This window comes from Peromyscus maniculatus, chromosome 23, assembly GCF_049852395.1.
Source record: "Peromyscus maniculatus bairdii isolate BWxNUB_F1_BW_parent chromosome 23, HU_Pman_BW_mat_3.1, whole genome shotgun sequence".
Lineage (NCBI taxonomy): Eukaryota > Metazoa > Chordata > Mammalia > Rodentia > Cricetidae > Peromyscus > Peromyscus maniculatus.
In genome coordinates, this window is record NC_134874.1 from 29,601,476 (window position 1) to 29,614,637 (window position 13,162).

Here is a 13,162-nt window from a genome sequence, read left to right on the forward strand (position 1 = left end):
AGTCCTGCTGTGCAGACACTCATGTCCTCCTCCAGGTGCAAATGGTTCCTGTGGCAGCTCCTCCTCTCCACATTATTTTTTATGACATGGTCTCCAATTGGCCTGGAAGTCAGCAATTAGGCTAGACCAGCTGGACAGACAGCTTCACGACTCTGTCTGTCTGTTGCTTGTCCAGCACTAAGATTATAAATTCCTGGCTTATACTGTGGATACTCCCAATAAAAATTCATGTCCTCTTGCCTATGGGCAAGGCTTTTCTGACAGAATCATCTCTCTGCTCCCTTGCATGCCTCTCATAACAAACTTCCCGACATAGCCCCTCACCTGTTTCATGGGATGACAGCCTCTCTCCTGGCTGGGGTTCATCTTTAGTCTGCTGACCTGTAGGAGAAGAAACAGTGTCAGTGTGGCAGCCATGCTGATCCTCCATCTGCCTCTCAGCTCTTCTCTGTGTTCAGACAACATCAGGGGGCCAGGGCAGCAAATAGCTCTGCAGCAGACATTCAGGGACAGCTCTGAGAGTCACCAGGACCTGAGGACAGTCCTCAGCTGTCCTTCTGCACAGCACAGCCAATCAGAGGACAGCTCTCCTGGTCCTTTGTCCCTTGTCCATGTCCTTCTCCCTCTGCTTCCTTCCCCTGCCTTGAACCCATGTCTCCTCCCTGCTTTTCCTGCTCTGCACTCACCACGCCTCCCTTTTGTCTCCCTTTGACTCTCTAGCTCTCCCTGTGAGTGCAGGCTGCTGCCACCCTGCAGATTCAGCCTCAGGGTTCGAATCCCAGTCAGACTTCTGCTGCCTCTCAGGCTGCTGCTCTCCAGCTCTCAGATGCTCCTCTTACCTATTGGAGGTCTGAGCCCTTCTGAATCCCAGGGGCCACATCTTCAAACATTATTTCTGCTTTCTGTTACACTCCACTCTCTGCTCATCTCTCCTCCTGTCCTGCACTGTTCTAGTCACCATGGCTTTAGATCTGCTCTGAACACAGTCCACACACTTGGCTCTTGTTTAGTGTGAGCACAAGGTCTCAACAAGCCCAGGTTGACCTTCAACTTTCTGTGTATCTGCAGATGACCTTGAACTCTTGATTCTACTCTCTGTCATTCCCAATACCTGGATGAGGGTGTCCCCTACTGTGTCCCCATGCTGTTTCTTCGAATCTTTGTTAATTTCAGAAGACGATTCATTTATTTATATAAAATTCAATTGAGATTTGAATTCAGATTGTAATGATAATTAGTGTTTTGCATTGTAAGGACTTAATGTATAAAATTTTCCCTTATGCAAAAAAATTTTCCGTCATGCAAATATTCTTACATATTTTAGTATTTCCATATTTTTAATTTATTTTTCATCAGTATGTACATTGGCATGTGTGCACACATGTATGGATGATTGAGAGGATGCTTATGAGAAATTTGTTATGAGAGGGATACAAGGGATCTAGAGAGATGATTCCCTCAGGAAAGCCTTGCACAGGCAGGAGTATGTTGGGTTCTGTCCTGAAGGAGTTTTCACCTATGTTTTTGAGACAGGTCTGTCGTTGGCTTCTCACTGATTGGGCAAGGCTGGCAGCACAGTCAGAATCAAGGATCCTACAATCTCTGCTGTCCTCATGTCTGCCAGCATGGCCACCATTTAAGTGGGTCCTGGGGATGGAACCCGTGTCCTTGTGTTCCTGGGTGAGCACTTTGCCCACTGAGCTATGTCCTGGCTGTTGTGTAACTTCTCAGCACTGTTCTGTTTTTAGGGTACAGATCTTTCACCTCCTTTGGTGTGGCTTCTTCCCAGACATGTTCTTCTCATTTGTGGATTTATTATTCACCATGGTCTTAATGTCTGTTTTAATACCATATCCTCAACTCAAGTAGCTCTATTCAAGTGAGCTGTTACCCCAGAGGCACATGCATGTCCCTTCAATCCCTTAGCACAGGCTCTGTGTTCATCTGCACTTGCTCCTCTGATTTGCAGCTGGGATTCTAAGGAAGGAGGTGCAGATTCAGTCCTGGTTGAGCTCATCCTTCTCCATGTCCCACAGGTGAGAAAACACAGAGGGGAAGCTCAGGTGAGGCCTGTCCTGGACCACTTACCTTTGCTTCTCCAGAGGAAGACCATCAACACACAGACGGGGGTTATGAACACAGCCTTGGCCACCACCACCCCGACTGTGGCTCCCAGGTTCACAAGATAAGAATGCCAACGGTTCTCTGTGTTCTCCCGGGCAGCTGTGGTGACTGCAGAGGTGATGATGGAGGGGCTCTGCATGGTGGTCCTGATGGCTGGGGAGAGATGAGGAGTGAGCAGATCCCCCCTGCAAGAAGGAGTATGGTGATATATTGTGTACCCCAACATATAGTGTACCCTAATAAATTTATCTGGGGATCATAGGAAAGAGCCAGCCACTAGATTAGACACAGAGGCCAAACAGTGGTGGTACACACCCTTAATTCTGTCACTGAGGAACCAGAGATCTGTCTAGATCTCTGTGAGTTCAAGCCCATATTGGAAAGGTGGCACTTGCATTTAATCCCAGCACTTGAGATCTCATGCCTTTGCTACCAAGTATTTGGGATGCACACACGTCTTTAAGCCCAGCACTTGGAAGGAAGTAAGCTGGCAGGGCAGAGAAATGTGTGTATGAGGCAGGAGTAATCGAAAGTCTCTCTCTGGAGACTGAGGATTTGGTAAGGTAGGCTTGGTTGAAGCTTGTTATGTTTCTCCGATCTTTCAGCTTTCACCCCCATATCTGCCTCTAGGTTTTTTTTTAATTAATAAGACCTTTTAAAATTCGTGTAACAAAGAAAGGATGGGGTGAGTGTCACACCTTGTCTCCTCTGTGGGATGTGGGATGGGGACAGCGGTTAGAAGTTCACAGAGGGGATCACATCCTGAAGGCTGAGACTCCAGGAGAGCAAGCTCAATGTTCACTCTCCACCTGTCCTGGAGCTGTGTCCTCAGATTGTCATCTGGTCACAGACAACTAAGCCACAGATGTAGGTAACATGCAGACATGTCTCAGATCCACAGAGTGCTGCCTTAGAACCCGAGTTTCATCCCTAGGAGTCATGTAAAGAGCTGGATGAATTTGCCATGGTCTTTAATCTTAGCCCTAGCAGCAAAGGCAGGAGATCTTTGTGAGTTCAAAGCCAGCCTCGTCTGTGTAGAGAGCTCCACACCAACCAGAACTGAGTGAGCTGAGATCCCAGTACTGAGGAGGTGGAGACAGGCATGTACATGGGGCTCACTGACTAGCTAGCCTAGTCTACATGGCAAACTTGAAGCTGGTTAGAGACCCTGTATCAAAAATAAGGGATGGACACCTGAATTTATCTTCTAGTCTCCACATGCACACTATGAATTGCAAGCATTCACAAACACACACACACACACACACACACACACACACACACACACACACTCACACACCTGAATTAACAGACCCACATGTTCACACACACACACACTCAGAGTATATAAAAATATATAACAAAAATAAATAATTTTGTCCATAAATGTACAGCTCAGTGCAGGTCAGAGTACATCCATTCTCTCTACAAACCTCACTAAGGTTAACTTCCACCCCATTTACCTATTTGGAAACACTAGACCAAAAGTTCCCAACCTGTGGTTTGCTACAAACACAGTTATAGAATATAAGATATCCCGCACATCAGATATTTACAGTATGATTCATAACAGTAGTGAAATTATAGTTCTGAAGAGGCAATGAAAATAATTTTATGGTTGGGAGGTGACCACATGATGAGGAACTGTATTAAAGGGTCTCTGCATCAAGAAGTTTGAGAAACACTACTCTAGAACTATGAAACAGCTCCTTTCTCTCCCTTCCCGGAGCCCTGGCAGCTGCTGGTTGACATTACATCAGGTCACATTGCAGCCATAGAGACTGCACAGAGAACCCGACTGCTGGATGGGGTGGCCCAGACACTGATCTCAGGACCTCAGAGGCAGAGACAGGCAAATTTCTGTATGTTCCAGAACAGCCAAGGCTAAATGGTGAAACCCTGTCATAGCAACTAAAACACCAAAGTATAAAAAAGAGCCATAGAGCAGGATTGTGGTCAAGGACTACACACACAGTCTTCCAGCTTCTGTAGGGCCCTGTGAAGGGACAAGGGTTAATAGTCACACAGTGTTCCACTCTGTTCCCAGTTACTTCTGCTGCAGAGGAGAGGCAGGGATCAGAAGACAGAGCAACCCCACCATGAAACGGGGACGTTATTTCCCAAGAGCCTTGGAGCTTGTGTGGGAGAGGTGAGGGCAAGAGGGTAAGGAAGGAGAGAGGAAATTGTGAAAAGGGGAGGAGACAAGGGAGTGGGTAGGGAGAGGTAAGGGATGTCTCCTGGGGAGTTAGGAGGGGAAATGGGGGTGGTGGTGCTAGATGGCAGTTTACATATGGATCATAGGACACCAAGCACATCCAACGGGCACCTACTGTTGCTTTGGTTGAAGTTGTGTGGAGATGCTCCCTACAGAGACTCATTGGAGCCCCGCCACAGGACCTAATGGATCAGCTACAGCCTGGAGAAGTTAATCCACCTGAGGTCATGGGGAAGGGGAAGTGGCCTGGACTGCAGTGTTAGTTTGGGACAGAAAGGGGGTGAACTAGGAGGCAGAGCATGCTGAGGTCTAGAGAGGGGGTAGGATTCCATCTTATCAGAGAATGGCAGACAAGGTCAGAGGGGCCAGCAAAAATCTGTCACAACCACAAGGTAAAGATCCTGTTGTCAGAGGCCTGGGCAGAGGCAAGGGAAAGGAGTATGAAAGAAATCTCAGAGTTGTGGAGCCTGAGGTGACATCTAGGGGACAAGGAACCAGAGGCATCAAAATCTGAGCCAGGGTGACTCACCAGAGGAGATGATGAGTTGAGTCCCAGCAATTGACTGCCAACTCTTCTTGCCTTCTCTTGTGTTCAGCATAATTTTACAGAAATAAGTGGTCTGGTCCTTGGTTTTCAAGTCCAGGATTCTGAGAACTCCAGATGTCTGAGGCTGTGTCCAGTTCAGGATGAGCCGGTTCTTGAAATGCTCATGTATGAAACCCGAAGAAGAGTTGTAGATATAATCCCCATGGAAGATCTTCCATCTCCAGAGAATCCTCATCTGTGGATCCTCTGCCAACTCCCAGGGGAAGTAGAAGGAGAAGGGGATCTCCATGGAGCTACCCTGGACACCAGAGAGTCGGGCTGGTTGGTTGACCCCAAAGGCATTTAATTTGTTGGATCCTGCAGAGTTACCTGGGAAGGATGGGGAGAATCTGAAAACACTTCAGGGGATGGAAAGGACAACCCAGAATGTCCCAGCCTTCACCCACAGGCTGGTGTGTGACACAGGGCAGAACTGTCCCTATGGCTGGGACAGAAAAGATGGGAAAGTTTGGGTTGTTTCTTCTCTGAGGTATGAGCTCTCTCTTGGGGCACAGCAGACTGCCTGCCTCCCCTAGCAGTCACCTGTGTGCATGACAGTCCACTCTTCCCAGCCCCACTGGTCTCTCTTGTGGTTAAGGCAGAGACCCTGCTAACAAGGTCCCCACCACTCACCAGTTTGCAGACATGCAGCTGACTGCAATAGAAGTAGTATCCAAGCCATGACGCGATTCCCTCCAGGAAATGAGACAAGCGGAGTCATCAGGCAGGAGAGCAGCCTCTGTGACAGGCCCTGGGGCGTACAGGAGTCAGGGGAGAATCTGGGTAAAATGACCCACATCCCCTCAGCATTCTCCTTTGGAGGACTGACTGGGGGCAGGATCTCCCCATCTCCACATCTTTGTGATCTGCAACTTCCTTTATCATTCTGGCTTCTTCTTTCTCATGTTTCAGAAGATCCTCCCTGTGGTCACAGATAATGGGGCCATGCTCTTGAGCCCAGCCCCCTTGTTTGGCTGGAAGATATGGTCTTGACCTCACCATGCCAGACTCTCCTCTCTTGCAGCTTGACCTCCTGGATGCCCAGCCTTTCATTTATACCGTGCTGTCCCCTCTCATTCCCTCCTTATCTCTGCCTCCCCTCCCCACTCTCCCTTACCTTCTCCTATCTTGCTGGTTCTCTGTGTGTCTCAGCTTCTCTCTCATCCCAAGGAAGAGGCCACCTGGACCAGCACATGCCTTTCAGGGAGAGAAAAGCTGACCCATCTCTGACCAGCTGAGTCCAATGCTCAGCTAAGAGATGCTGATGACGGTGGTGCTGGAGTGGATGCTTCCTCAGCCCCCAACTCTAGAACGTGGTCCCTAATTCTGCTCTTTGCCTCCTTCTACTTTCCTTCGACCCCTCACATTTCCCTGGCTGAACCAAAGGCTGGTGGACTCTCACTGTCCTGGGCTGCTCCGTGTCTTTCAGTTCACAATGTCCCTAACTTTTCTAGGTAACAGTCTCCATCCCTAGACATGGGTTCTAAACCTTATCCTGAGCCTTTCTGCACTCCCACCCACAGAGGCTCAGGCCATGCCATCATCACATGGCAGTTCTGCTCAGCACAGAGGTGTCAGCCTGGCTGTAAGACATCACTCAGCCCTACCTCAAAGGCCAGGGACAGGTGATACCTTCCACTAAGCTCTAGAGATGACTTTCTCTACCTCTTGTCATTCCAGAAAATTCTATGTATTAATCGAGCGAAGAAGGCTCAGAGCAGCAATGTGTTGCTCATGACATGTTGCCTGGTACATCTCTGAGAATGGACACATTTAGACGTGAATGAAGATGAGACATGAGAGGTGGGGGCAGAGGCTGTGGTGACCTCATGGCTGGTTCTGTAGAGGGGCATCCCACCCTTCCCCATGACATGGTTCCATCAGTTCTCCAAAGGGTAGGAAGACAAGATTGCAGCAGAGGAAGTGGCATCATTCTCCCTGAGTGACATGTGCAGAGGTGACTTCCCATTTCCTCACATTCCTGCACTGATTGCCTTCTCCATGCTTCCCTGCAAGTGGCTGTGCAGCCGCCTCTGTCACATCTGCTGTCTCTGCCTTCCTCACAGTCCCCACAGTTCCCATGGTCCTCAGATCACTTGACCTGAGCCAGGCACAAACTGTCAGGGCCTCACTCCCAGCTACACAAGGACACTTCTGTATTCATTGCACCTTTGGACAGGCCAAGGCACAGAATCTTTTTTTTTTTTCAAGACAGGTTTCTCTGTGTAGCTTTGGTGCCTGTCCTGGAACTCACTCTGTGGCCCAGGCAGCCTTTGAACTCACAGAGATCCACCTGCCTCTACCTCCTGAGTGCTGGGATTAAAGGTGTGCGCCACCACCCACAAGCAAGGCACAGAATCTCAAGGATGAATTGGCCACAGATGTATAGTCAGTCAGGACAGGGCACAAGGCTATTGTACTTTTCCAATGGCTTTTTTTTTTTTTTTTGTGAGGGTGGTGTCTCATGTAGCCCAAGCGAAGCTCCCAAGTGCTGGGTGACAGTTGTGCCCCGTTTGTGCCCCATTATCTCCTGCTGGATATAAAACCTAGCGTTCTGTGTGTGCCAGGCAGGTAAGCACTCTACCAGATGAACCACGTCTTTATCCTCAGTGAGGTCTGAGAGGGGGCCCTCCTGCTCATGACTACTCACCTCCAGGTTTTATCTGGCTCTGCCCTACTATCTGAGGTTTGTGAGTAAAACTTCACCAGTTTCTAAGTCACCAAGGAGGGGCTGGGTCTGATAAGACTGCCATATGGCAGGTGATGGTCCCCAGTCTTTTTACCAACAGGCTCTAGTGGGTTCTCCAAGATCCCAGGTGCCCCTTGTACTCAGCCTCACTGCTGCCACCTGCTGGGCCCCGAATCCCAAGTCCTGGGCTTTGTTCTAGTTTCAAGTTCTCTGTGGAATGCCCATAGGGTCTAGGCTGTGGGATGATTTCTGTCAAGGACACTGTAATCAGTCTCCTGTAATGACAACCATGTTTCCACTAACAGCAGTGACTGGGCCCTGCAGCCATGATGCTTTCAGAGGGGAGGGGCACTTTCTGTGGAAGAGCTGCCTGGGCTTTGGTGTGCACACAGGGAGCTTCTGCACACATGTGACCATGGGGAGTGTCAGACTGCTGTGTGAGAACCTGGCTGCTGCTCAGGCTGTATCAGGAGTGTGCCCTGTCCCCACAGAATAAATAAGTAAGTGTAATTTTAAAATTTAAAAACCAAGGTGGGGTACGAATAATGGTGTATACCTTTAATTCTAGTATTTTGAAGGCAGAGGAGAAGCAAATGGATCTATGTTCATTTGAGGTTGTTATGTCTCCATTGTGGGGACCCCAAAAAAACCACCATGGGCACCAAATTTGTAAAATCAAGGACCCTTTGTTTCATTCAAGCTCCAAGCTTAGTCTCTCTGTCTGTCCTGACACAGTGGTGAAAACAGAGACCCCTGAGCCTGTGCAGGGTGGGGTGGTTATCATAGCAGCAGTTTGATGAAGGGGTTTCTAGGGTTCGGGACCCTGATTGGCTGACATTTGTCTAGGGGTATAGGTGTGTCCTGGGGATGTTTGTAATGTAGTATTCTCCCTTAGATGTTGGCTCTCCCTGGGTGGGGTCAGCTTATGGCTTTTCCTGGATCCAGGTATTGCCTACCAGTAAGCATGTCACAGAAGCTTGTCTGTACCCCTAAACTTGTCATGGCAGCTGTGTGGTCAAGCTGTTTTGGGGCCCCCTCATTCCTCCCTTCACAAGTACCAATGACAGGACTCAATCATGTGTCCTATCTGTTCAATGGTATTGGGAACTAAGAACTATTAGCTAACATATTTTTCTAGGGTGGTGAAATCTGTATCTATTGCCATTCTTAAAGTCCTGTAGTTCTGAGCTTTGAGTATAGTCAGATTATAATCCTGAATGATTTATATAGAAATGATAGATTCTTAAGGCCATATGATACCTCTTTGGTTCTGCAGAAAGAAGGTCAAGTGCCTTATCTTACTGCAGAACCATTTTAGTTAATAAATTCATCAATTGAGAAACTCTGATTCTATTTTTCTGGTATGACAATGGTCATATAGTCAGCCATTTTTCCCCTATGCCAGGGAGTTTCTTTTTGACCCAGAATTTCAACCTATTTTGGGAAGGGAGCATGGGACGACACATTCTCTTCTGGAACTTCTTTAAGCTAACACTGGGGTGCTGTTGTCAAGGCCCAGAAAGGCTGAAAGGCTAGTCAAATGCTGGGCAATGGGGCATTTGTCAGGAGCATGTGGTTATCTGACCCAGCTGTTGAGACAGGGATCAATCACATTAGCTGTGCTGGTCCACATCTGCTCTCTACAAGTCCAGAGATCATAGCAGCAGTTTGGATGAAGGGATTTCTAGGGTTCAGGACCCTGAATGGGTGGCAGTGAAATCAGCAACTGAAGCTTGGAGGTGACTGCCAGCCAAGTGGAAACCTGTTGAGACAAATTTAAAGTAGGAACAGAAGTTAAAATTTATGAACTTATTTGGAAGTTTCGGGCCCATAATCTTAGTAATTGGGAAGGGCAGGAGTCCCAACAAAAGGAGAGAGAAAAATACCATCCTTAGGAATAGACAAGTGGGGAAATTTAAGCTGTACTTAACTGGAGTCCTTTGAACTCTGTTTAGTGGATCCAAGTATCATGACTCTTTTAATGCTCTGAGGCCTACATGAATTATCTTACAAAATGCCATAAAAATTTTAGATGCATTAGTATTACCAATCTGTACTGAAATCCATGTCATAGACAAAGCAGATAATGTGATCTGTAAAACAGCAGAAGTAGACTCAGACCTTTTATGAGTCCAAGCAAAAACTACAGATTTGGGTTAAAAGCATGTTCATTTTCCTTCTGATCAGAGAGCCAGGTATAGATTAGACAGAGATTTCTTTAGCATGATGGCAAGCACTTTTAAGTTTATATTTAGATGACAATCAAAATAAATCTAAAATGTTGAGCTTGTGAATGAACAGTAAGTAATCAATCTCTACCAGCTCATCAGAACTCTACTATATGTTAAGCTCTGACCTTTTATGTCATAGAAGCTGAAAGCAATATAAAACATTTCTCATAATATAAATCATTAACTTATATCTTCACAACTTGCATGTATATCTTAAATTATTTTTTGAGATCCTCAAAGCTTATAAGCTTTCATATCCTCAGAACTTTATATATCTTAAATAATTCTTAGACCTTTAAAACTTGCGTAGATTTTCATATCCTAAGACTTTTTTTCAGACCCATATTTCAAACTTTGACTTATTTAAACTTTCATATCTTAGAACATTTTCTTAAAGATGAACTAACAAGCTGGCTATAGCCTTGTAGAAGAACGTGCTTGTCTGATGCTGCCAAGCTGACAAAGTTATAGCCAGTCTAGCCATCAATATTATCAGAGATCTTAGAAGGATAAAATTATACCTGAATGCAGATGAAGCAGCTTCTGATTCTATTAAAAATGACAGGGACCAGTCCATTCCCAGTTAGCCACACCCAGGTCTCCATAGTTCTGGAGGCAGAAGTATCAAAACAGCATCAGTCTTGGGCTTCAAGTCCCATCAGGAGAGAATTATTCCTGTGAAATATGGACAAGGGGAAGACTGACCTTATTTGTCTAGGCCAAAGGGGTGTAATCAATTCCCCAGTGTCCTGCTGCTTATCCACAGCATAGGCCTATACTGTCTGGAGACAGGTGTTGCATCAGGGATTCTCACCTTGTGGTCAGCATTGCCATAATCCAAGTGGAGACATCATAACGCCCACAATCTTCTTTGGAGACCTTGAGTCACTGCTAGGATCTGGGAGTCTCTGTCTGATATAATAAGCTTTTTAATCAAGATTTTAAATGCCATATTCTGCAGATCTCTGAAGTATGAGGGCTGTCCAGGTATATCTGAATAGACAAACATTGTTTCTAGTGACTTGTTTTAAGTTCAACCCTGAAAACACTTGCAAGGGACTAAGTAAAGCTCATCCCTGTCATTAATTAAATCAGTCCCATAGCTTATAAATTTAAATCTTTTAAAAAGTGTTCTTAAAAAGGTTAAAATCTCTCAAATGTCTTCCTACAATATCAAAAATAAAGTACTCTACTCTCTTTTACTTCTAGAGGAAGAAAACATGGCATAACCATAATCAGTATAAAGCAAAACCAAGCTCCAAAATGCATACAATCCCCAAGTTGACATCTGGAATTCATTCACAATCCTTTGGATTGTTTAATTTAGAGGCTTGGCCTAAAACATTTCTTTGACCCCACCATTGACAGCATATACATAGCTTGCCTTCTGTGAGAGTCACCAGGACCTGTGGCTGGTCCTCAGCTGTCCTTCTGCACAGCACAGCCAATCAGAGGACAGCTCTCCTGGTCCTTTGCCCCTTGTCCATGTCCTTCTCCCTCTGCTTCCTTCCCCTGCCTTGAACCCATGTCTCCTCCCTGCTTTCCCTGCTCTGCACTCACCACGCCTCCCTTTTGTCTCCCTTTGGTCTCTAGCTTTCCCTGTGAGTGCAGGCTGGTGCCACCCTGCAGATTCAGCCTCAGGGTTGGAATCTCAGTCAGACTTCTGCTGCCTCTCAGGCTGCTGCTCTCCAGCTCTCAGATGCTCCTTTTACCTACTGGAGGGCTGAGCCCTTCTGAAAACCAGGGCACTTCCCATATGTGATTCATATACATGCTGGCAAAACAGCCATATACATGAAACATATTTAAATCTTTTTAAAAGAAATGCCAGTAGCTTTTCAGTCTCTGGTTAGATTTCATGCCTTTTCCACACTGAATTTTATCTGGCCCAAGCTTTGGTAGATCTTGTGCCTGCTGTCACAATCACTGTGAGTTCATTTGTGCAACTATCCTGATGTGTTCAGAAAATACTGTTTCTGTCACCTGGCTCTTATACAGTCTTTTGCCCTGACTCCCCTCTTTCTCAAAGATCCTTGAGCCGTGGGTAGAGGGGTGTGGTATGTCCTGATGAGGACTGAGATGGCACAGTCTCTTATTCTCAAAATGATGTAGGCCCCTTGAGTGACGCTGTTAATTGTCACCTGCTGCAAGGAGAAGCATCTCTGACAGGGTTGAGAGACACACAGATCTGTGGGGACAGCAGTGAAGTTGTTAGAGTCACTTTAATTCTGTGTCCATTAAGTAGAGGATGGGAGTGGATTTTCCTTAGGGCCTAAGATTTGACTACACACAGGTTCTTGGACCCTTTGAAAGTGCCAGGTATGGGTTCCATCTCATGGAATGGGCCTTAGAATTTTGACATTTTATTTATTTATTTTTAATATACATTTTTAAAATTTGTATGTGTATGGGTGTTTTGCTTGCACATATATCTGTGCACCACATTCATACTTGGTGCTCACAGAGGCCAGAAGAAGGTATCATTGTGGCTAGCCACACGAATATGTGGAATATAAGGAGTCTAGATGTATATAATAAGCTATGCCTTGGCTGGCCAAGGCTCTTTCAAGTGGGAAGCCATTTATCATGGAATATTTGGTGTTATTCAGCTTTTATATTCAGCTGCTCATTTTGATGAATTTCTTGTGCTCATAATTCTCATAGAACGTGTATGTATGAGCATCCTGCTTGGGCCAGTACTTAGATCATGTCACAAAGGCAGGGAATTCTGCCTCCGAGCTCCCTGCTCCCTTTTAGCATTTGAATTGGGTGTCTGCCTTTTGCAAATTTCCCCTTTAGGTAGGGGCAGCCTCAAACAAAGCACTGAAGGGCTCTCAGGGGACAGAATAGCTGAGACCATCTCTTGCCTTCAGGCCTACTGGCTCTCCAGAGCAATTGACTGAGAACAAAGGAGGTTTTTACATATCCAGGTACAGGGAAAAGTGGAACAGGATTCCTGGGAGACAGAAGGACATGGCCAGAGAGAAGGGAGGAAGATAGAGATTCTGTAGAGAGTAAGGCAGATCTCTTGTTGAGTTTTTTGAGAGCCAGGAGTAAAGAGCTAAGTAGGCGAGATGGAGGACAAAGGAACAGGATGAAGATGAGGTCAAAAGCATAGGAGCTTACTAAAACTATGAGGACAGGAAAAATAGGCACAGAGAGGTGGGGCCCCATCATCCTTCTGGAGACTTCAAATTCACATAACAGCCTCTATATTAAATGTCAAGGTTTAGACAGTGGTAGCACATGCCTTAAATCCTAGCATTCCAGAGGCAGAGATGCATCTGCTAGTTCAAGGCAACACTGTAAACAGAGCC

At 46.3% G+C, this 13,162-nt stretch overlaps 1 pseudogene across 1 annotated transcript in view; it reads right to left on the minus strand.

Annotated features, from left to right (window-relative positions):
• Positions 1–323: 323 nt before the first annotated feature.
• LOC143270391 (paired immunoglobulin-like type 2 receptor beta) overlaps positions 324–13,162 on the minus strand; it is a 107,960-nt pseudogene continuing 95,121 nt past the window's right edge. Inside the window, exon 4 of the transcript XR_013047569.1 lies at positions 324–381. The product of XR_013047569.1 is annotated as a paired immunoglobulin-like type 2 receptor beta (transcript). The remainder of the gene's footprint in view (positions 382–13,162) is intronic.